General features: G+C 45.1%; 1 long non-coding RNA gene across 1 annotated transcript in view; it reads right to left on the reverse strand.

Annotated features, from left to right (window-relative positions):
* Positions 1-9,892: 9,892 nt before the first annotated feature.
* Positions 9,893-25,384, reverse strand: part of LOC307179975 — a 33,992-nt gene continuing 18,500 nt past the window's right edge. Inside the window, exons 3-5 of the long non-coding RNA XR_013825628.1 lie at positions 22,954-23,068; positions 19,654-19,776; positions 9,893-11,068 (exon numbers count right to left, since the gene is read on the reverse strand). This is a non-coding gene — a long non-coding RNA (uncharacterized lncRNA). The remainder of the gene's footprint in view (positions 11,069-19,653; positions 19,777-22,953; positions 23,069-25,384) is intronic.

The raw sequence follows: 25,384 nt of genomic DNA on the forward strand, positions 1-25,384 counted from the left end.
TTCTAATTTTTATTTTTATTTTTTTTACATCTTTATTGGAGTATAATTGCTTTACAATGGTGTGTTAGTTTCTGCTTTATAACAAAGCGAATCAGTTATACATATGTTCCCATATCTCTTCCCTCTTGCATCTCCCTCCCTCCCACCCTCCCTATCCCACCCCTCCAGGTGGTCACAAAGCACCAATCTGGCCAGGAAGCCTGTGCTTTACGATAGAATGGTGACCGGTTTCCCCAAAGGTGCGTCAGGAGGAAGCATCGTGCTTTCTTAGAGATAGAGCCATCCACGCTGAGTTCTTTTATTGTCTTTAAAGATGGGCGCCAGGGCTTCCCTGGTGGCGCAGTGGTTGAGAGTCCGCCTGCCGATGCAGGGGACACGGGTTCGTGTCCCGGTCCGGGAGGATCCCACATGCCGCGGAGCGGCTGGGCCCGTGAGCCATGGCCGCTGAACCTGTGCGTCCGGAGCCTGTGCTCCGCAACGGGAGAGGCCACAGAGGTGAGAGGCCCGCGTACCGCAAAACAAACAAACAAACAAAAACCAAAATAAAGATGGGCGCCAGTTCTCTTTCTGGCTCTTCTGAGCTCTCATGGGGCTGGGGAGCCTGGGCAGGATGCGTGGCTGTCTCTCACTTTGGGTCTAATTATCAGCCTGCGGGGTCGCCTCTGCCCCAAGGCTGTCTGGACCTTTAGCCAGAGGTGCTGTGGACGCCGGTCCCGTCATCCCAACCGCCATGACCACAGAGAAGGCCAAGTGAGAGACCGCAGCTGGACCCGGAGAGGGTCCCCGCCGGGCACACCCGTGGCTAAGTATCGCTGGGGCAGCAGACTGTGTGGGGACCTGGACACAGAGACCCAGACACGGAGACCTGGCATGGATTCACCTCTCTGACTGGCCAGTTTGCACCTGTTATGATAGCGTTTTTCTTCACGAAGAATCTCATATGCATTTGAGACACCCTGGCTTCCCTTAATCTTCAGATGCAGCTTGGCTTTTAAGAACTGTATCTAAGACCTAAATAGATATGTCTCCAAAGAAGATATACAGATGGCCAAGAGGCACATGAAAAGACGCTCAACATCACTAATTATTAGATAAATTCATGTCAAAACTGTAATGAGGTATCACCTCACACTAGTTAGAATGGCCATCATTAAAAAGTCTACAAATAACAAACGCTGGAGAGGGTGTGGAGAAAAGGAAACCCTCCTACACTGTTGGTGGGAATGTAAGTTGGTGCAGCCACTGTGGAGAACAGTACGGAGGTTCCTTAGAAAACTAGAAAGAGAATTACCACATGACCCAGCAATCCCACTCCTGGGCATATGTCCAGAGAAAACCCTAATTCAAAAAGACGCATGGACCCCAATGTTCACCGCAGCACTATTTACAATAGCCAGGACATGGAAGCAACTTAAATGCCCATCGATAGAGGAATGGATAAAGAAGATGTGGTACATGTATATACAATGGAATATTACTCAGCCATAAAAAAGAAGGAAATAATGCCATTTGCAGCAACATAGATGAACCTAGAGATTGTCATACTGAATGCAGTAAGTCAGACAGAGAAAGACAAATGTATGATATTGCTTATATGTGGAATCTAAAACAATGGTATAAATGAACTTATTTATAAAACAGAAATAGAGTTACAGATGTAGAAAATAAACTTATGGCTACCAAGGGGAAAAGGGGGGGAGGGATACATTGGGAGATTGGGACTGACATAGGCACACTACTATATATAAAATGGATAACTAATAAGGACCTACCGTATAGCACAGGGAGCTCTACTCAATGTTCTGTAATGACCTATATGGGAAAAGAATCTAAGAAAGAGTGGATCTATGTGTATGTATAACGGACTCACTTTGCTGCACACCTGAAACTCACAGAACGTTGTAAGCCTACTCTACTCCAATAAAAATTAGTTTTAAAAACTGTATCTTTAAAATCTTTTTTTTTGCCCCGATGTTTTCTTTTGCAAAGTTTAACAGACCAGCTGATACAAAATACACCAACCCTGCTTCAAACACATCCTGACGATAGCCAGAGCCTCTGCAGGCAAAGCAACGTTCCTCCTACCCCAAATCCTTAAGGGGTTTAGGAGACTGCAGCTTAGCACAAATAAACATCTGCTGTCTTCTCTTCCTTTGCCCGGTCCTTTCAAGTCCAAAGGTTTATTATTACTGTTATTGTTATCATTATCATCCTGATTTCATCCTCCAGTAATCTACAATAATAGCTCTAAGAACTCAGTGCTTAGCAAACCTCTGAGCCCCCTTGATCCACCCTATAGCCGTGATGAAAACAGATTCTCTTTGCTGAGCAGAGTGTGTTTCTGCCTCAAATCCTAAGGCCATGATGTCCAGACCCTACAGGACTGACTCACGGGTTGGATTTATTTTTTCCACAGTAGCCTTGAGAGAATCAGTGTAGGCACGCTGGCTTTCTGGAAAAGCATGCATGATTCCATAAGAACAGTATTTATGTGCCGAGGAGCGCTGGAGATGTTGTTTTTTTGTTTGTTTTTTGTTGTGTTTTTTCTTTCGCCATTTCTAGCATCGAGCAGACCGCATTCCTTGTAAAGGCACCAGTTCGGCTCACCCTGGTGCACACGGTGTCTGGTTTGGTACCGATGATGGACAGCCGTTGTTGTTGGCGAGGCATGGCCGTTGATGACGGTGGTCCCGCTGATGTGCAAAGTCTGAAGAAGCTATAGGGTGGGCGTGATAAAGGAAGGAAGTGAGAAAACCCACAATGGCTGGGATGCTGGGATGCCGAGATTCCCAGCTGGGCTTGCCTCCAGGTTGGAATATTTTGCTGTCCATCCAGTTAAAACAGAGGGGCCCTCTCCTGTACAGCACAGGGAACTATATTCAGTATCTTCTAACAACCTATAATAGGAAAGAATATAAAACATGGATGGACCTAGAGATTGTCATACTGACTGAAGTAAGTCTGACAGAGAAAGAGAAGTATCATATGATACCGCTTATATGTGGAATCTAAACAAAAATGATACAAATGAACTTATTTACAAGACAGAAATAGAGTCACAGATGTAGAAAACAAACCTACAGTTACCAAGGGGGAAGGGGGTGGGGAAGGATCGTTAGGGAGTTTGGGATTGACATGTACACACTACTATAGTTAAAATGGATAAATAACAAGGACCTACTTACTGTAGCACGGGGAACTCTGCTCAACCTAAAATGGAAAATAATTTGAAAAAGAATAGATACATGTATATGTATAACTGAATCACTTTGCTGTACACCTGAAACTACCACAACCTTGTTAATCAACTATACTTCAATCAAAAAATAAATAAAGGGGGAAAGAACCCTGAGGGGCCCTGCCTGTATGCATGCATTTCCATGACTACTGAGAAGGCCCTCCTTCATTCCGTTCTCAGGGAATAATCTGGGGGCATATACGGAAAATACTCAGAGAGAAAATGTGCCGTTACGGGGATCTTAATCCTTCATCAAGGCAAGACCAGATGTGTAATTGATAAACACTACATTTTCCCCCGTTGAACTGTGTCCCACATGCCTGACCATATCTGAAGACTTACATCCCCATGGGTTATAATAAAATACCCAGGGGTTCCCTGAAAACTAGATGATTAAGGGGGGAATCTAACCAATTAACCTTAAGGAAAGAACGCAATGCGTCCTCCACAACGCTTCTTTGTTTCTTCCTGGTAAAGTCCTGATTTTTTGTGTGTTTCCCTCCGCACACACACACACACACACACATGCATGCGAGCACACACACACACACACACACACACACACACACACACACACACTCACTCCGCTCATTCCAGATGGCAGGCGATACACAGTTTGTTTTTTTTTCTTAATGGCTAGCATTACTTTATATTTTAAATTGCAGACCAGGGTTGTGAAATGCTGCCTCTCAGCAGGGCTTTTTTTTGGCTTTAGAAAAAGGTCCTTTGGAGTTTATTTATTCTGAAGAAGACATCAAGCATTTGGATGGAACCTACGTACCCCAAAGGAGCTTTGGCTTCTTTGCCGAAAAGCCTGTTTCTGGCCTCTCTCTTTAGCTGAACTTGAAAGCGGCTCTATCAACATGTGCGATAAAAAACCTTTGCATCATCCTTCAGGCCGGGCTCTGCAGCGCCTGTGGATCTGTCGCCAGGAGGCCTGGGTCTCTCGTCTCTCGTTTATGCTGGTGAAACCTCAAGCTAGGTTTCCAGCTCCACACACCAGAAAACCAGCCACGTCGTTCAAAGACGGCTGGGTGACTAATTGCGATTCCTGAAGCCTGAGTCGTGTCCTGTTTCTTTATTCTTCTCTCAGTGGGGTTATGTACGTGCAGCATCTGACATCTATTTTCCTAGACTTTTGCTACCTAGCCTTTAAGTAACTTAAGAAAGAGGACTTTGATAATCTCTAGAGACGGTCATACTAAGTGAAGTCAGTCAGCAAGAGAATGACAAATAGGTGATATCACTTATAGGTGGAATCTAAAATAGGACACAAATGAACTTGTTTACAAAACAGAAGTGGACTCACAGACATGGAAAACAAACTTACGGTTACTGAAGGAGAAGCAGGGGAATACATTAGGAATTTGGGATTCACAGATACACACTAGTCTATATAAAATAGATAACCCATTAGGACCTACTGGATAGCACAGGGAACTAGACTCAATATTTTGTAATAACTGATAAGGGAAAAGAATCTGAAAAAAATTATTTCTCTATATAGATATTTCTATATACAGATACAGATATATATAACTGAATCACTTTGCTGTATACCTGAAACTAACACAATACTGTAAATCAACTCTATTTAATTAAAAAGAAATTAATTTTTTTTTAAAGAAATTAATTTTTTAAAAAGGAAAGATAACCCTGCTATCCTCTTGTTTTCTTTTGGGCTTTTTTTTCGCCATTAGTTAGAACCCATGCTCCCAGAAAACACATGCGTTTCTACCCAAAAACAGCCGTGTTCTGCTTCAAGCCCATGGCTTTTAGAGGAGACCCCCCTTCCCCTTTAGATGCTGGGATGGGGGAGGGGCTCACACTTGGCTCTCAGCAGACTCCTGGCTGCCCTGGGGAGTGAGATAAGGCCAGAGATAAGATCAGCTCTTCAAAGCTCTTTTAATTGGAAAGAACTTGAGTTGGGGTTTCTCCCCACACCTAACGTTCCAAAGGCAAGAAATTCTTAAATATAGACTCACTTTCTGTTTCTCTCCAACTTTTTGAGCAGCCCATAGATTTTTTTTTTTGTCTGTATAAAATCACTTTTAATTGAAAGCACCAAAGACTTGTGGAAGGAATTCTTGTTACTCCTTTCTCTGCAGCTCAGACTTAGATAAGTTTCCGTAGTAAATCGAGATGAAAAATCTTACAGTTCTAATGCAGGCTAATGATGGAGTTGTGATTGAACCCTAGGAAGGAAAGCCTGTAGAGTCCCACCAGCCCCAGGACATCTTCGGAACAGTGGGTGGCGACTAATGACTGAGGTCAGAAGCCTAGAGTAGGGCAAGGAGGAGATACTGCAGATGGCAAAGCACTGGTCCTTGTTCATCGCCACCATATAAATCCCAGGGACAGCCCGGGAGAAGCTACCTCATCATGCCCCCTGGTTTGGCATCCAGCCATCGTTTGACTTGGCCTCCACCATGACTTGGAGGTCCTGGAAACACCGCCCCCCAAGTTCAAGCCATTTAAATCCAATTACCCTTGGCTGCTCTCAGGGTGGCCTCGGTCTTTCAGAGAGATGTCACCCGTCCCCACTAAGCCTTCCTACAGTAGGTGTGAGAGGTGGAGATTTAAGACCACCGTGATCTCTGTTCCCATGATGATACTACATGGCACAAGTCTTTGTGCAGATGGAATGAAGGTTGTAATAACTTTGCTTAGAGGTAATCTAAAGGGAAATGATACAGATTGGCCAAGTCTTGTCACATGAGTCCTTTGAAAGTGGAGTGTTTTTCTCTGCTGATTGTAGACGGGAGAGATTCCAAGAGTGAGAAGGATTCTGTCCACCCTTGTGGACTTGAAGATGGTGGGGCTGCATGGCGAGACATGAGGGTGGCTTCTAGAAGCTGAGAGCAGACCCTGGCTGACAGCCAGGAGATCAACGGAAACCTCAGCCCTACAACAGCAAGGAAATGAATTCTGCCAACAAGTAGGGAACAGGAATGAGTAGGAAGCAGGTTCTTGCCAAGAACCTTCAGATAAAGACCCTACCTACCTGGCCAACACCTTGATTCTGACCTTGTGAGGTACCAAGACACAACTTAGCCAAACCCAGTCTTTGGGACTTTTGACCCACAGAGAATGATAAATGGGAGTTTGGGGTTAGCAGATGCAAACTAGTATGTAGAGGATGGATAAACAACGAGGTCCTCCTGTAGAGCACAGGGAACTCTATTCAATATCCTGTGACAAACCATCATGGAAAAGAATATGAAAGAAACAATGTCTCTGTGTATAACTGAGTCACTTTGCCGTACAGCAGAGACTGACACAGCATTGTAAATCAACTCTACTTCCATAAAGAATCTTTTTAAAAACACTAAAAAAAGATAAATAAGTAAGAATAGTAAGCGGGCATTGTTCTAAGCCATTGAGTTTGTCATAATTTGTTATACAGCAGTAGAAAACTCATTAAACCATGACTTTGCCCTCTATTGCCAAAATTAGGGCAAATATGTCTCGTTGTACATCTGCGATTAACACAGTTATCTCCCATATACACAAAGGGTTACCTGTGATGAGCAGTACTGAGATCTACCACTTCCATAAAAGAAAATGGAATTTGCTTAGACATTCTTTTTATTCTTTTTATTGAAGTATAGTTGATTTACAATATTATATTACTTTCAGTATCTACAACATAGTGATTCAATATCTTTATAGATTACACTCAAAGTTATTACAAAATAATGGGTATATTTCCCTGTGCTGTACAGTATATCCTTGTTGCTGTATCTATTCTATACATAGCAGTTTGTACCTCTTAATCCCCGACCCCATCTTGCCCCTCCCCGCTTCCCTCTCCCCACTGGTCACCACTGGTTTGTTTTCTGTATCTCTACAGTCTCTCTAAAGCTTATTTTAAGGGTCCCCTCCACCGAAGTTAGGAAGTGTTTGAAGTGTGGCACTGAAATACCTCACAGCAGTTTTGGGAAAGCATGGTAAATCCAGGCAGGAATTCCTGCTCTGTGTCTTTATGAAACTTAACTTCTAGTGACACCCTTTTATTTATTTATTTTGCTGCAATGGGAACATAGGCACTAAATAACTTTTAAGGTGTATCGCCACTCTGAAATCATTTATAATGTTTGTAACATGGAAGGCTCACCTTCCATCATCCCCTTGAATTCTGTTCCTTGCATAGGCCGGCCTTACCTGTTGGGGAAGAGTTTTGCGGGGCTGGGGTAGAGAATGAGATTGCATTTCTGGGTAGGGTTTAAAGAGCGATGCACATTTTTTAGTTTATAAATATACAGGTCAGCTTTAAGGAGAAGAGAGGGCTCCAGCATGGCAGGGAAAAGGTCTGCAGAGCCCCAAGAATATGGGAGGAATACCAAGGCTTTCAGGTGTGTGTGTTTAAGAGGTTTGAAAGATTGAAATGAGAGTTCCTCCAGGTGCCTGGAAAATTGCATCTCTCTCCCTCTCTCACACCTGCTCTGTGGCACTGCTGTGTCTTTAGTTTAACAAGCATGCGAAGATATGATTTCAGTATAAGCCATCTCAAATCCGTTGATCCCACGTGGAAGTAGGTGGTGTAGAAATCACGTCTAAATGAGCATGCATTTGGCTGTCATAGGCAGTATTTTGGTTTGTGGAAGAGAATTGCAGTGTGTGTGTGTCAGTGTGTGAGAGTGCAAGAGGGGACACACAGCCTGGGATGTCCAGGGGCAGGTGGTTCCAATAAGCAGTGTGGATACATGGTAAGGGAGAGTTAATTGTATTTTCTTTTTCTAACAACTTTTTACAACTATAACTCACACAACATACAATCCACCTGCTTAAAGTTGCACAATTCAATGGTTTTTCGTATTCTCACAGCCTCGTGCTACTGCTACCAAGTCCAAGTTCATGCAGCTAAGACGGGCCAATAAATCAAAAGACAAGGTGCTGGGGCAGGCGGACTCTGAACCACTGCGGCACCAGGGAAGCCCTCAGGCTTCTTTTATACTAAAAGGGGAGGGGGTGCGGCTGGGTGTTGCAAACCTCTTGGTGCGGGAATCCTTTGTTCTTGCAGCTGTCCACGTGGGTCAGGTCAGGATGCTCCTAAAAGCCTCCAACAGGACAGACTTATTCTCTGTTCTGCAACTTTTTATCTCTATAGGAATGAAGAGTGTTAATACCTTTAAATGTCAAGCCTGGGAGGCGGAGCCTTGAAAAGGAGCAATTATGTATATTTCCAGCTAAAGGCAACATTCCCTTACCAGAGGTGCAGAGCCAGCATTACCAGGCAGAGGCAACAGAGCACAGAGGTTAGCGCTAAAGGAACAGCGCTGATACGGAGTCCCGGTGCTCTGCACTGTAACATAACCACCCCCTGCAATTCATTTGAGAACATTTTCATCACCCCAGCTAGAAACCCCAGTCTCTCGCTATCACCCCTTTATCCCTCTACCCCGCACCCACCCCAGCCCCTGGCAACCAGGAATCTGCTTTTTCTGTCTCTATGGACTTGCCTCTTCCGGATATTTCAAATCAATGGGACGAAAACCTTTCTGAACTGGCTTCTTTTACCGAGCGCGTTTTTGATACCCCATTGTGTGTCTAGACCACATTTTAGTTATTTTTACTCACGATTCAAAGAGTCGGTAACAAGTCTACAGACTCTGTCTGGGTCAAATTCTGGGCAGGATTTCTTTTAGCAGAGCCTAGTCTTTGGACCCCGCAGGGCACGTGGCTGTGTTTGTTTTTTACCCCTGTTAGGAACAAAGAGTAACATTTATGTTACTCTCTCTTTCCCAAACCCGGCAGCGTGTTAGCTTCCAGAGTAACCTAGATGGGAAATCTGGGCTTGGCCAGTGGAGACATCTATGGGGCAGCGATCATGACGCAAACAGCTATTTCATTAAGGTCAGACTTAGTTTAGGAGAAAAAACTTGGATACGACCCATGATGGACTTTCCTTGTTTCCCCGCAGAACTGAACCTACGTACCCACTCAAATCCTGGTGAGGCAGAGAGATGCCTGAGGCCAAAGAAACAAGGAAACAGGTGGACCCTCAGAGGAGGGGACCTTCCATGTGACCGTCCTCACTTCTGACACCAATTGTGAGTTTGGAGGAATCTCCCCGAACACTCCCAGTCACGGTGTGAGCTGTTGCAAACTGCAAGGTCACAGGCTCACGTGGGCACAAGTCTATGAGGCCTCTGCTTGACCACGAGAGAAACCCTGATATTTCAACACAGCACAGAGTCTGTTGCTCCCCTGTGGTGACTTTGGGGGTGTCTGTGAGACCCTCACCTGTGTCTTTTGAGAAGCCAACTAATGCACACCCCTCCCCACTGGATTGCAAGCCCACTGCCAAGTGCACACGGGTGTCAGAGAGAAATAAAGGCTTCTGCTGGTCACCTTTCCAGCTGGACTGGAAAGGGGGCTCGGCGCACGGACCTAGCAGGCTCCCCTTCTCCCCGCAGTGAGCTGTTTCTCCCAGGTGGAACTGGGGCAGCTGGGCAATTCTGTGAAATCCTTCCCTTCACAACTGCCTCTGCCTCGGTGATGCCCCCCTGCAGGAGGAAAGGGATGGGAGTGCACACCTGTTGCAGGTGCAGGAAGAGAGAGACAGAGACAGAGAGAGAGAGAGAGAGAGAGGGCGGACGGAGAGCCAGCAAAAGAAAGCTCTCAGACCTCCTATGATTTCCTCCAGAGGTGTACGAAGAATCCCTCCCATCTGCTGAATTCGAAAGGGATGGTAGGAGACAAAATTAAATTTGCTTTATGTTTACACCCAATGAGTCATGATTGTTTAACATACCAGTTACATACGCTTCCCCCAGAAGAGTCCTCAAGAAATACCAGGCATATAGCGTCATAAGTTGGATTTCAGACAGTGGTTGTAGGGGTGAGAACGCGGGTGCCGCAGTCATTGGAGAATTCCTCCCTGCTCCCCTCCAACCATGCATTGCAATGAAAGGGCAGTGATGAAAGCTCATGTGGAAAAAGATGAATCGAACCTGGTGGTCGTCAGAGCCCTTTTCATTTTCAAAGTCGTATCCTCTGGTCTGTGGCTGCATTTCTGTGTCTTGCATTACAAAACCCCAGGCTCTAACTGGGTGCCGGTGGCGGTGTACTCAAGACGTAAGAAAGATGAAACATCTTTTTTTTTTTTTTATTTTTGTTACTTTCTTTCTTTTTTTTTTTTTTAACATCTTTATTGGGAAGATGAAACATCTTGAACGTTCCAGGAAGGAAGGAGAGGGGCATTTATGGTCTTGACTGTAAGTATCCTAGGAGTCTGGAGAAGGGTGAGGGTACATGCTACTACAAAGACCACGGTCAAGCTCACGGGGAATTTGGAGCTTGTTGTGAGCGCCCAGATCAGTGTAGGTCTGGACAGGTAGAGGGGGCTGATGGGAAAGGATAACGTCCTACAGGAGTCAAGGTCACTGAGGGCTGAGACAAGGCTGATGGCCCCTACTTGTCCAGCCATGAGAGAGGACGGAAGCCAGCTTCCTCACTGTGTGTCTTCAATCCTGACATGCGGTGTCCACCTCCCAGCCCAAACGTCTCTCCCTGCCTGGGCTTGTGGGTTGGTGAGCTGCCTCTGGGCGGAATGCATTGTTGTTTCAGTGGTCAGTTTTTGTGTCTCTGATATCGTCTCCTTGTAACAGCCCAGCTTGAGTTTTCCAATGAGGACGTGGGACATTGAATGACAACCGTGCTCTGCCACGTGGTCGGGCTGACACCTGGGCCCTGGCATTCCTGACGAGGCAGGTCCCTCCCTCCGCCAACGCTCCTTGCATTCTCTGGCTTCCCTCTGACCTTCAGTGATGCTCCTTGATTCTTCACGCAATGTTCTCACCACACGCACCTTCCCAGCTGTGGGACCTGTGATACAGAGACAATAGCATGACGGTCCATTGCAGACCTGCCTTGCAGCTGAAATAACCTTCTAGGAAAACTGTTCTGACGTTTTGATAAATAAAAACCTCTTGACTAGGAGCCAGTAAAAATACCCCGATACTGAATTCTGCTGTGCCGCGGTGAGCTAATCATAGGAGGTCACTTCCATTCACAGAAGCATTAGCAGAAAGGAAAAGTCCTCAGGGAACAAAATGAAACGCATCTGGCTCATCCTTGCATAGAAGGAGAGGCTGGGTTTGCTCAGCCTGGCTGTTTTGAGTTTTCAGGGCTGGTCTAGGTGGCCACTGGTGGTGGACCGTTGCAGGGGTCACTAAACTGAGGATGATTCAAAGAATATGAGTTAGACCCTCCGGTGGCCAGTTTGAGGTAATGGTTGTGTTCAGTCGTTGTGTTTCTGTTGGTTGCAGGTGGTGATTAAGGGCTTACACTTGCATTAAGGTGATCAAAGTTTTCATGAGATTAACCTGGCGACTGCAGGCACGATGGTCTGTGGCTTCTCCCCGTCGCGGGGCGTATATTAGACTCCTGGGGAACTTATTAAGATGGAAAATATGCAGGCGAAATGGTACTTTAATTACACGTTGCAGACTAAATATAACCCAGAGGAAACCAGTCTTGTGATGCACCAAGAACCCAAAACGTTTGCACGGCCTCCTTGTTTCACATCATCCCTCAGACCATGAGAGCTATTTCGTGTACGTTTGGCTAAATCGAATACATTTTGTGTCTGTAAGTGCACAAGCAATGCTTCCTCAGAGAAAAGTGTTTATTTTCGGGGCCACGTAGAGACATTTCCCCCAAATAGAAGAGCGCGCTGAGTTTTTCGACGGCCCGTGGTTGCGTTCAGCGCCGTAGCTCACGCTTGCATGGCTGTCTCACATGGAGCTGAATTTTTAAACCTTCTGAGATGTCTTGTCCATAAAAGCAGATTCAACCTACTGACTTCCAACTCTTCAAGCTAACAGACTTAATTACTAAATGGCACGTAGCATAGAAGCTGGATTCTTTTTCTAATTGAAAAAACCCACTTTGAAATCCAATGTAGTTTCCAACACAGAGAATAAAGAGAGATGTAATTGTTTGCACTTTGAGACACCCAATCATATCTCTCTATCCCCACCTATGTATCTGTCTATCTAGCATCTATCTGTACATCCATCCATCCATTTAACCATCCATCTACATATAGTGTATCATCTATATCTATGTATCTATGAATCTACTGAGTGTATATTTTTTCTTGCATTAAAAAAAGCATAGCAAAAACGTTGGCCACATGATTTTGGGGAGAAAACGATTTTATTTTACGGAATAATGACCTGCTGGGATCATGGGCTTTTAAAGACATGACATGCCCGTTTTCTGAGGATCAGTTACTTTTATTGGCCTAACAAGCACCCAACAGTAACCCAATGGAAGAATAGGATTTCTCCCCCTGTTGTGGGCTTCCTTGATGAATGTCTCTTCATTGAAGCTGAATTTGTACAGAAATAAAATGGGGACGGGGTGTTTCTCTCCCATAGCCCCTGAATTTTCAAAGCATCCATCTTGTAGGTCTTTGTTTGGGAAACATATTCACAACACTATAAAAACTTGGATTCAAATCCTTACAGTGGAGCCCATACACATGGGCATTTGAGAAGGATAAACCCCAGTGGTTACAGTGTAGCGTGAATCTATTTTGGGCTCTGAATTACTCAGTTTGGTGATGCACAGTGGGTTACATGGATCATTGCCAATTCTCCACTCCCCTTGCTGGTCAGTACCCATGCCCAGGGGTCTCGGAGAGCTATCGCCCCATGGTTAAGTTTAACTGTGGGACTGAGGCAGATCCAGTGGATTTCTTTCATCCTGGCAGAAATTAGTTCAATTTCAGGGTTGAGTGTAACATCTGGACGCGGGTTGTTTAGCTCTCCTGAAAGCCCGGTCTTCCGGTATGCAGAGAGGAGATCTATATAATTAGCTTGAAAATTCTAAGGAGCTTTGATCAGGCTGCACAGCTGTGCTATGCTTGTGGCTTCGGCAAACGTGGAGAGCAAAACATTCTTCATCCCCTCAGCGACACACATTCGAACGCAAGCCTGGTTTACACGTGTTTGTTGTCACACGAAATCAAAATAAGGAACGTAGGAAACTTTTAGGAAGGGTGAGCGCTCACCCTGTATCGTCTTTAATTTGGCAAATGTACACAGAACCCGTGAGGACATTTACAAGGTCAGTTCAACCCACAGAGTGGAAAACATTCAGGGTGCAGTCTTGAGAAACAGGACAGAGATGCTGCCTATGGCCGGTAAGGAGTTCTGTGGGGTTTGGAGCACTCGTCCCCAAGCAGGAGCTGTACTTCCACCTCCCTGGGACACGTGACGATGTCTGCGGACACTTATGACTGTCATGCTGGGGGGAGGGGTGCTCCTGGCACGTGGTGGGTGGAGACCAGGGATGCGCTCCACAGCCCACAGGGCACAGGACGCCTCACCCCAGCGTCATCTGGCCCTAAATGTCACCCTTACTGAGGTTGCGAAACCCTGCTTTAGCACGGGAGACTCTTCTGCTATCTGTTTATCTGTCTATTTATCTATGGTGGCGATTCACAGCCCAGGGACAAATTTTCCTTCCAGGGGACACTTGGCAACATCTGGGGACAGTTTAGAAGCATTACAACTGTCATCATTGACCAGCTGGCGTTTCATAGGTGTGGGGGGGCAAGGATGCCTCTCAAAGCCCTCCCATGCACGGGGGACCCCCCCCCCCACACCCCGTCCAGAGTAAAGAATTATCCAGGACAAAGTGTGAGTTGTGTTGAGGGCAAGAAAGCCTGTTTGAGGGATGACACGGCTAAGAAAATAGAAGACGTGGACCACGTGGGCAACACCGATGGAGGAATCCCGAGAGATGTCCCTGGAGGTATTCTCTGCTTTTGTTTTGCATCTGCGTGAAAGGAGGGCAGAGGAGAGAGAGAGAGAGCGCGAGAGGGAATAGCTAGGCATCCGATGCCAGGGGACCGTCCTGGGGTGAGGCCACCCAGGACGAATTGCCACTCACAGGGAAGCTGAAGGGATCGGAAAGGACACTTTCATATTCAAGTTTTCACTATACGTGCAGGTTTGCGATTGGTCTCTCCGTCATTCCCCAGACTTTCAGCGAGGTGTGGCATATACAAAGAGGTCTCGTGCGACTCACGCTGTGTACTGATTCCTTCGCTGAATTTTCCGATGGTTTTTGGAGGAAAGGAAAGTCGTGCTTCCTTGACTAATTAGAAAAGGGGCAAAAGGGGCACGTGTTGGATGTATGATTAAGAGGGTGAGTAGCGGAGGGGAGCCTGCACCCCGCACCTTCCTCGGACTGGAATCCCAAGCTGCTTAACGTTCGTCAGAGGGCAGGGCATGGAGTGAGGCTTAGTTAGAGCTGGAAGACCAATAGGACCACGAAGGAAACATTCATGAGATGCCTCTTTTCCGATGACCATGTCATGAAGATGACCTTGAGAAGTGATGTCTTTCGTTGCTTAGCTGTCAGATCCCTTTTTCTCATACCTGGAGAGAAACCTGATCCTAGCTCCACGGGGATGCTCTGGGATAACATCTCTTGGCTGTAGGTGGTGGGCTTGCCTGCCGGCTGAAATAACCTTATAAGACATTGTCTTGAGGTCTCAGGAAGTGAGCCCTCTTGGAGCAGAGGCGATACAAATACCCCTTCTATTGAATCCTGCTGTGCGAGGGTAAGATAAATCCCAGAGGTCATGTCCACACAGCAAAATGTTAGGAACGGAAAAGTCCCCTGAGAACATAATGGCTCGTCCCACATCTAGAAAGAGAGGTCAGCTGGCTTGTTTCCAGATGGAAGGCTAGTCTCCAAATCCAGCCCATGTTTTCTCCACCCCCATGGCTGCTGGAAAGAACATGTGGCAGGTGTAGACTAAGAGTCATTTCAGAGATAACCAGAGAAAATCCGCCAGCCGTAAGAAATTGAGATGCAGTTATTAATTACAAGGTTGTGTCAACCTTCATTTCTTAAGGGTAGCTTTTATAAAAACATTATTCCATTATTAAAAGCGGTGGATACCATGACTACATCCCCTAGAGCCTTAAACCTAATTTGAACCCATTTTTTATTATTTGTAGCTGCAAATCTTTCTTGGGCAAAATTTCAGAGGTTTAGTTGGAAAGACAAATTCCTGTATAAATTGGAATGAATAGAAACAGTAACAAATTTATATGTACACATACATGTACGTTATCTATAGGTAGAAGTATATATGCAACATATATTAATATATTTATACACATGTACATATATAAAATAATATGCACCTATTAAATATATTTACATACATAGATGTAATATAAATAAATAATATATAAATGTGTATACTAATATTTATAGACGCTAATGCATGACACACACACAATATCGACGGTGAATTTAGGGGTAAGGCAGTAGATCCCAGTTTGCCTTTGGTTTTGAGCATCATTTTATAATACGTAGTAAATTATCTACAGGGTCTTCATCTGGGAAATAGAAGTCTAGGGTGGGACCCTGTTCCCTGCCTGAGTTTCACCGTCTAGTCCATAACGGATACTAAACTATGTGTGAAGTGAAAGGACGTTTAATTCAGGGAGGGATCTGGTGTGTCGCTCATCATAAACCCACCCATTTTCTTGGTTTAGGTTTTTCCCAAGAGGCCGATATGGCTCCGTTGGCTTGGGTTAAAGCTGCCTTTACGATATGCGTTCTGACCTTCATATACTTTCAACGATTGGAGGGAAGAAAGAGGACGTGCGTCTGTGACATCTCTGTGAGTGTGGCCACGTGTCAGCTCTCTGCTCGGAGGTACCATGGGGCCAGCAACCCGCCAGGGATAAAATGACCCCTGGAAGCAGGGCGTGAGTGTCTGATTCAATGGGAATGACAGCATTTTTTCCTCTCCGCTTCGTGCTAAATTTAGCGATTGTGTTGTTTCACGTTGCCCCGCAGGGAAGCGAAGTCATGTTTATTTTGGGTTCACACCTCCGAGCAATGACCTTTCCAATCCAGTTGCTAATGTTTCTGATCGAATGTCATTGTCCTACCCCCAGAGAAAAGCCAGTGAACGCCAGAATACGTGTGTGTGACAACGGCACAGATTCAAAGCAAGAATACGATGGTGAGAGCGGAGGTCCTGAAAAGAAGAAAGGACCCTATTCTTCAGTGTCTTAGAATCTAGCTGGAAAAAGAGGCATTTCTGCAACCGGCAAGTAATCAAAGAACACAAGTGCAGGAAGAGAGGTTATAAACATTCACCGTGGGAGTTAGGAGGACAGAGGAGTTCATCCTGATTTGGGGGGATTACCAGACATTCAAGGAAGAGCTTGCACTAACTAAGCCCCTACGGTTGGGTTTTAAAATTTCAATAATATGAGAAGGCTGGAGATTCTTCAAACTGGGACTAGAGAGGGGAGATGCAGAGGCCAGCGTGGTGGATTCGAGACCGAGCAGAGACGGAACTGACGTGAGGAACCGGGGCTGGTTTGCAGGACGTGAAATGTCTGCTCAGATCGGGGATGCCTCTCTTTAAGGACAGGGGGTTATTGGGTGAGATGAGGGCTTTGGGTCATTTCTCTGCTGTGGAGGCTGCAGCTGATATAGAGAAGAGACCTGACCTGGTGAGGATGTGGTCCCCTGTCCTGTTTGGTCTACGGGTCCAGGTTGAAAACTGCGCGTGCGCTACTCGAAAACATTGCCTTTGATGGTCAGGAAACTTGCCGTTAGTTGAGGCTCGGCTGGTTGCTCATGGACGTGGCCAGAAAACTCCTGTCTAGGTTTTGTTTGCACGTAAATCCCTGAAGGCTGCGTGGAGTCAGGCTCTTGCACGTGCCTCGAAAGAATGAAACATGATCGGAAGTGGACCATGGAATCCTTTCACCTCTTCCCGCCGAGTTCCGGAACCCATTAAAAAAGCAACAACTCAAGTTCTTTGCTTTGAAATATTTTGTTCCACGACCCATAACCGACGGTGAAAAGGATTCCGGCACCAAAAGCACTAGAATCTTCTATACCACGTGGCTGCCCTTGGGGGGATCACCCTTTAACCGTTTTTCCCGTCCGTGGCATTCTACCAGCGCTCTGAGACCCTGGGCTGTGGGATTTTATCGTTTTGCTCAAGCCATGTGCGAGAGCCGGGTGGGAACCGCGGTTTCTCCCTCCCCGGAATCTCAGGGGAAAGCGAATTGCAAACTTCTCCAGAAAGGAAAGAGCAAGGCCCTGGGACACATCACAAAAATCTGGTTCCAAAGACAAACCGATGTTAATGGGGTCCTCACTGGGGAGGTTAATCCTCCACCCTCTGTCCCAGATAAAAATCAGTGAAGTCGGGCAAAAATCGTTCTTGGTCCTGTGCCTTCTTTTTTCCTATGAAATGTAGGGGAGCCAGAAACGTCTTAAATTAGCACAATATGTGTGCCTCTCTGCCTCAGTGGGGTTTCAGCAACCTGCATTCCTACTGATGCAGTGATAAGGAACTCTCTCTCCAGGGTAAGAGCAAGCAGTGTGTTTGGTGAGGTCCCACAAACGAGGCCATACCAAGTATGCTTCAAGAACTGGAAATAAGTGTCTTTAGACATATGACTGTATTTATGTTTCTTAGTAATTTTAGGCTTTTAGCTTTTTTTTTTTTGTCCCGGGCTCCAGGCACTCCTTTGACTTGTGGCCACAGAGGGATTCTAAATCTCTGCCTCCGTCTTCCCGGGGCTTCTCCTCTGTGCCTGTGTCTCTCCTCTTCTGTGTCTTAGAAGGACCCTGTCGTTGGATGTAGGGCCACCTTCCTCCAGGAGGACCTCATCTCAGACCCTTCACTTCATCACCTCTGCAGAGACTCTGGTTCCTAAAAAGGTCCCGTTCCCAGGTCCCTGGTGTCAGGGTGTTCATATGTCTGTCTGTGGCCACCATTCAACCCACTGTACTCTGGTTGCTCACTAAGGGATGTGCATACCGGCTGCCCGGTGCTTTGACAGGTTGCGAGCTTTGGGGATACGAGGGCATCTTCCCATTCAAAGCTCCACCCGTTCTAAGGAACTTAGCTCTTACTGAACTCTCTCCTTTGATCTTCTCCCAAGGATGTGTTTAAATGACGTGAAGTCTTATTATTCCTGCTTTCTTTCCTTTTTCTCACACTGGGGTGTCTACACCACTGCTGATTCACCGAGGAGTAGGTCACACATTGTCAGAGTCGATTGTATCACCACCAGCACTGTTTTTTCACCAATGCCCTTGTACTGAAACCAAACAATAATAACAGCAGCACAAGCAACGATGACATGTCAGCTTGTCTTAAATCTAGATGACGTTCCCCACTTGCCAAAATCATCCACTTACGGTCACTGCAAGGTTAGAGTAGGAAATGGGGGTCTAAGAGTTTTTTATAAAGATTTGCACCTTGGTAGCACTAGATATTTGCCCAGAGTATAAAGTAATTCAACTGAAGGACCATAGATCTAAATTTCAGAGCTGGGAAGGCCCAAATAATTGCCCAGTTCTTATAAAGAGTCCTAGCTCTTCCTAAGGTGGCGGAAGAGGGAGACGTTTTCGCCAATCTGGACGCTGTTCAGGAGAGAAATTTCCCCCCAGAAAACACAGGAGCGTTACCACGTGCTCCTCCAGCAACACCTCTGCCTACGGTGGGGCTGCGTAGGGCCTTGGCACGTTCCGTGAGCCCTTGTGTTTCTTCGTGTGTGGTCTCTGGGTGGTTGTCCAATTCTGTGCTTAGAAATGATTCTACCCTCTATAAGTTGGTGCAGCCAGTATAGAGAACAGTATGAGGTTCCTTAAAAAAACGAAAACTAGAACTACCATACGACCCAGCAATTCCACTCCTGGACATATACCCTGAGAAAACCATAATTCAAAAAGAGTCATGCACCCCTATGTTCACTGCAGCACCATTTACAATAGCCAGGTCTTGGAAGCAACCTAAGTGTCCATCGACAGATGAATGGATAAAGAAAATGTGGTGCATATATACAATGGAATATTACTCGGCCATAAAGAAGAATGAAACAATGCCATTTGTAGCAACATGGATGGACCTAGAGATGATCATACTGAGTGAAGTAAGTCAGACAGAGAAAGACAAATACCACATGCTATCACTTGTATGTGGAATCTAAAATATGACACAAATGAACTTATCTACAAAACAGAAATAGAGCTACAGATGTAGAAAACAAACTTATTATTACCGGGGGAAGGGGTGTGGAGGGATAAATTGGGAGATTGGGACTGACATATACACACTACTATATATAAAATAGATAACTAATAAGGACCTACCATATAGCACAGGGAAGTCTATTCAATGCTCTGTAATGACCTGTATGGGAAAAGAATCTAAGAAAGAGTGGATCTGTGTGTATGTATAACTGACTCACTTTGCTGTACACCTGAAACTAACACAGCATTGTAAGCCAACTCTACTCCAATAAAAACTTTTAAAAAATAGTAAAAAATTGAAATAAAAAAAATGATTCTACCTTCCTCCATCCCCCGGAGGACAGAAGGTCAAGGAGTCCACGTACCTTGGATGGAGCGCAGAGTTAAGACTTAGTTGATCTGGGCATGGAGCTCTTTCGTGGTGTTTATCCATGTCTGTCTGAGCTGTCCAGCATGACGCTGGTGTATCTGACATACTCCAGGAGCTCCTATAAAATGAGTCAAACCAACAACGAATGAATGCATTTGGCTTCACATAACCCAAACCCTTCAAGGCATTGCAGACAGTTCCAAACAGGGCGTTCAGCGTTCACACACGTCAACCCAATGTGTAAACATGTTCCTTGCCAGAAACCAAACATGTGAAAGTGATCACCAGGCACTCTCTCTAAATATATCGATAGTTCCCACCCCTGAGGACAAGTCCAGATTTTACCTTTATCCTTTCCAGACCCTTCTGGCTTGTCGTCTTCACTTTGTGTTAGCTGGGCTTCTACATTTATTGTCTTCGAAAAAAAGGACGGGATTTATGCACGCCGTCTGTCTGCCACGATTCTGAAACGCCGATGATAAGAACTGGTCCGCATGTGTTTCTGGTACAGTTTCCACTGAATGCAGATTTCTACATTCCACCCCGTTTCTTTTCGCTCTAACTCACTGTCGTTGAATGAGTTTTTGTGGAATGAATGCCGTTGTAACTAGATTCTGGGAACACACGAGGGTAGGAATTTGGTACGGTACTGCAATGGGATCCTCCCACGTTGCCTGCTGGAAGGGCTTGGGTTTATTTTCTTTTACTTCTCTGGGCATTTGTGTGGCTGTTCTCTCTACTCTTGGGTTGAATCATAAACATCAACTGCACATACAAATTTCAAATCATCCGTTGTACACCAGAAACTCATACAATGTTTTATGTCAATTGTAACTCAGCTTTAAAACGAGAAATGTCATCTGCATAATGTTTTGTGTCAACGTATCTCAATTAAAAAAAAACCAATACATGTTATGTGCTCCTCTCCTATAATTTTGTGTTTCTCTGCATAGGGGGTGTAGTGGGTTGAATGACGGTCCCTAAAAGGATGTTTCTCTCCTAATCCCCGGAACTGGTGAACGGGACTTTAGGACAAAACAGTCTTTGCAGGTGTAATTCGGCTAAAGCTCTTTAGACAAACAAATCATTGTGGATTGTCCAGGTGGCTCTAAATTCAATGACAAACGTCTTTATATGACAGGCACAGAGGACAAGACAGACGGGACAAGGCCATGTGGCCGTGAAGGCAGATGGTGGAGTGACACGGTCACAAGTCAAAAAACATGCCAGCAGGTCTCAGAAGCTGTAGGAGGCAAAGAAGAGATTCTACTTCTGGGGTCCCCAGGGGCCAGTGCATTCCTACCCACAGCTTGATTGAAGACGTCTGGCCCCCAGAGCTGTGAGAGGATAAATTCCTGCTGTCTTACATCACCCTGTTTGTGGTCAGTTGTTACCACAGCAGCAGGAAACTAACATGGGAGGTGACTGCATTCTTTAGGTTGTGATGATGTCATGCATTCTTCTGTCTGAAACAGACGTTTGGTGAAAGTCAATAGGAATAACGTGACTGCTTCCCTCAAGCATCGTTTGTCATGATGTCGGTGCAGGAAGGACCATTCTTCTCCTGTCGTGGCTAGTTCACGTGATATTCAGCCACGATTTAGTACTGAAATTCCATGCATTTTGTTTCTCCGCATCCCGCTTCTTCAACAAATGCGACGCCTTTTGCATGCTAGTAAATGCTTCTTGTAAGACTGCATGTAGACCATTAATTTCACTGTGTCACCCAATATTTAACAAGTGCCTACAACGAGCCCAGCTTGGGCACCGGAATTGCAAGGATGTGCAGACCCCGCACGTCCCATGTTGGAGGTCACCGTTCAGGAGAAAGAAAAACTGGGATTTCAGTCAATTCTTGTTATTTGCAGTAGTTAAGTCCTGTAAAGCTACCACCGGTGTCCTTAAGGGAAATGCAAGATTAGGTTCCTACAGCCTCTGATTACATTTTCATCAATGATCAATACCTAACTTTTTTTTTTTTTTTTTAATTTTGTCTGTGGGGTTGTGGGATCTCAGTTCCCCGACCAGGGATTGAACCCAGGCCACGGCAGTCAAAGGGCTGAGTCCTAACCACTGGACCGCCAGGGAACGCCCCAATACCTAACCTTGTTGGACGTGTGTTTTTATTTAAAGACAGCGTATTGAATAGATATTAGTGATTCATCCACGTTGCTTTCACGGCCAACAGTGCCAGATAATCACTCAAGCCCGAACCAAGCTTATGCAACGTGTGGATTTTCTCCACTGGGCACATGGCAGCCTTCTTGTGCTTAGAAACAACAGACAGCTCTTCAACATGGTGCGCGGGGCAGTCTTACACAGCAAAATCATAAACAGAAGGCACCCCACTGAGAAGAACATGGCGCTCAGGAGCCCCTGAAAAGGAGACTTGTCTACAATCTAAGAGCTGAAACAAGAAGGTAGAAGTTACCCTCTTCAACCTCAGCCGGACATGTGTGTATCAGCAGATTCTCTCTCTCTCTCTCTCTCTCTTTTTTTGGGGGGGGGGGCTGCTCTCTGTGTGTCGGCCAAGGACAGCAAAAGCACCAGGGGTATTGATCTGGGGATTACAAAGCCACTTTAACAAGTAGGTGAATTCACGAACATGGGATCTGTGAATAATAAGGCTGCGTTGTGTTTAGAAAGCAACTAGAGAATAGCCATAAAGCTCAGGTCCTCAACTTTTATAAATACACATCATTAACTGTTTGGGCCGTTAGTCAATTCTACGCCTTAGGAGTTTTGCTGTGTTGAGCTATTTTGTGAAAAGCGTGTTGTGTGAGAGCCATGGTGTTAAGCGTCTTACATGCCATTTTTTGTTTGTTTGCTTGTTTTTATTTACTCCACACAAACTCTGTGAAATAGTCGCTACTGGTTTTTTTTGGTTTTTAAAGATGACACCGGAAGGAATTAGGAAACTTGGCTAACCTTGAAAGTGGTTGCTCTGGGACTCGATCCCAGGTCAGACAAACACCCAGAAGTTACTATTAGGGATGAAAGGGTCCCCGACCTCCGTCTGCTTTTCTAGGTTTCCTGTCGGTTTTCCCTCAGTCTCACTTCTGCAAGCCCTCCTGGGGTCCACTTGCTTTGCCCATTCCCTGCCCCTTCTCTTGGACCACACCCTCTTCTCTCAAGGACCGACTCCTACAGTTGGAAGTCCCAGCTTCCAAAAATCATTTTGGCCCTGAAACTTTACCAAGTTCCTCCACCCCAGATAAACTTGTCCTCTTTCCTTCTTTCACACGCTTCACTCACACGTTACACAGTCCTCCCCAGTCTCCCTTGTGTCAGTTACCTGTGTGCAGGTGACTCCATTGCAGAGGCAACGATTCTGTTGTGCATGCTTGGATAAGCTCTTCACACATCACAATATACGTGCAGTCCCGCATACTTGTTGCACTGATTGAAACCTAACATCATAAAGACAGAAACATGCAACATGGGCTCAAAACACTTAATTCCAGGTTTCACATATGTGAAGTCACCTAATCTACGAGGAAGAAGGGTATGATTATGCATCCTGGGAAAACGCCACCAAAGGACTTTTTCCACCTGGAGTCGTGAAGGCCAGGATGTTGCTGGAGTTGTTCCAGACCCTGGGATGGAACACGAGCTCCTTGCGTTGGAATTCTGACGGCACATTTTCTGACTGGGTGACTCGGGGCTACTCAGAACAGTCTCAGAACCAAGAAAGAGAGGTAGCGAGAACCCCTACCTCACCGTTGACCGTAAGACTTAAAGAGAACAGGTAAGCATCACACGCCTACACTGCCTTTTGTATTATGAGCACTCTGCCCATGTTGGCTGACGCAGCCGTGAGTATCATATTAACAGTGATCGTTTGCCTGGGGGGCACGTATTTTAAAGCTGTCTTATCTTATCGGAAAGGAGGCTCTGATTTCAACTGCTGGGCTAAAAGAAATGAATGTGGTTTTCAAAATTGGCTTTTCATTGGAGTCTCTCAAATGGAACATCTATGTGCTCAGGTAAGTGAGATCCAGGTGTCTCTGCTGGTTCTGACCCGTGACACACCTGCGTTGATCACCGTCTCCTTGGCTCTGACAGAAGCACGGGATTGTTTTCTCTGTCTCTCACTGAACGAGAAAAGGGGGATTTAAAGCATTTGGTGGGCGATCTTCCAAGGGGCGTCGAGAGCAGAATGCACACAGCAACATATATCTGCTATTATCTTGTGTGTGTGGGGGAGGCAGAGGGAGGACATTTTTAGTTGAGTTTAGTTTTGTTGCAATGTGTCATGTTTTTTCAGGGTTGCCCATTTTTTATATTGTGGTAAAACACACACAACATACATGGACCCTCTGAACCATTTTTATATGTGCTGTTCAGTATTGTACTGTTAACGCCCAATCCACACATGTGTCCCCTTGCAAACATGAAACTCTATATGCACACATGCCATTTGCTTTCATTTTCACATTTTTTTCATTTTCATTTTTTTTATTGAAGTATAGTTGATTTACAATGTTGTGTTAGTTTCAGCCGTACAGCAAAGTGAGTCAGATGTATACATCTGTATCTATATGTAGCTATATTCTTTTTCAGATTCTTTTCAATTCTACGTTATTACAAGATATTGAATGTAGTTGCCTGTGCTCTACCGTAGGTCCTTGTTGCTTATTTATTTTACATATAGTAGTGTGTATATGTTAATCTCAAGCTCCTAATCTATCCCTCCTCCCCCATTGTAATTTACTTCTAAATGTATGCTTGCTCCTTAAAAAGTGAAAAGAATTATTTGTAATAACTTTTCAGAAAGAAGCGTTTGCTCCTTAGACACGCGGTATATACCGCTCAGAGTATAAATGTGGGCATTGCCGGTAGGGGCTGCGTACTCTAAAATGCCACACACGTCCACCAAATGCTGTGTTAAAATGCTGGTCTACCTCACGTGTGACATTCCACAAAGATTCAAAAGCAGAAGATGGCATAGTTACCCCTGTCAAGGAGGAGATGTGGGTGTGTATCTGTAGGCTACAAGGAAGACAGAGTTGCTTATTAAACTCTAATTCAAGAACGGGGTGATGGCTAGGACAAGGCAGAGAAGAGGAAGGGCGAAAAAGGGTTGGACCAAGGGATGAATCATATTCTCTGAGTCAGTCTAATTCTGTACACGCCAACGTGAAAACATTTATGGACATTCTCCTGACCTTCTAGCTGGAAACCTTGTATAACCTTTACCCTTAACCTAGCAGAAGTTACAAAAGCCAGCTTACCCACCAAAATTACCTCAAATAGACACCCCCTAAGCTCTGATGGAGAGAAAAATATTCAAATGCTTGTTCAAGCTCTCATCCCCCTTGGTATATAGCGAGGTCTCAGAGGAGTGGAAGATAGGACCAATATTCTTGATAATCTATAAAAAAATGCTGAGGTTTCCAAAATATCTAAGCATACAATAGATCAAGAGGGTTTTTAAAAAAAATAGTACATAATTGTATAAAATAAGACTGCAGAAACACACCATATAAGTAAAGCACGTTTCCAGAGTTTCAGAAAAACATTCTCAGATCACTCCAACATTTGATTATTGGGTCTGATTACAAAAAGAGTGTAAAAGTTTGTGTAAATTGTTGAAGATTGTAAAGGGCATGAAAACACACAGATATACATGTGTGCACACGTACATAACGTTGTTCATAACACATTGTTCGTAACACATAACACACGTACGTAACGATGTTCATAACATGTTGTTCATAACACAC

The sequence above is a fragment of the Stenella coeruleoalba genome (assembly GCF_951394435.1).
Source record: "Stenella coeruleoalba genome assembly, chromosome: X".
Lineage (NCBI taxonomy): Eukaryota > Metazoa > Chordata > Mammalia > Artiodactyla > Delphinidae > Stenella > Stenella coeruleoalba.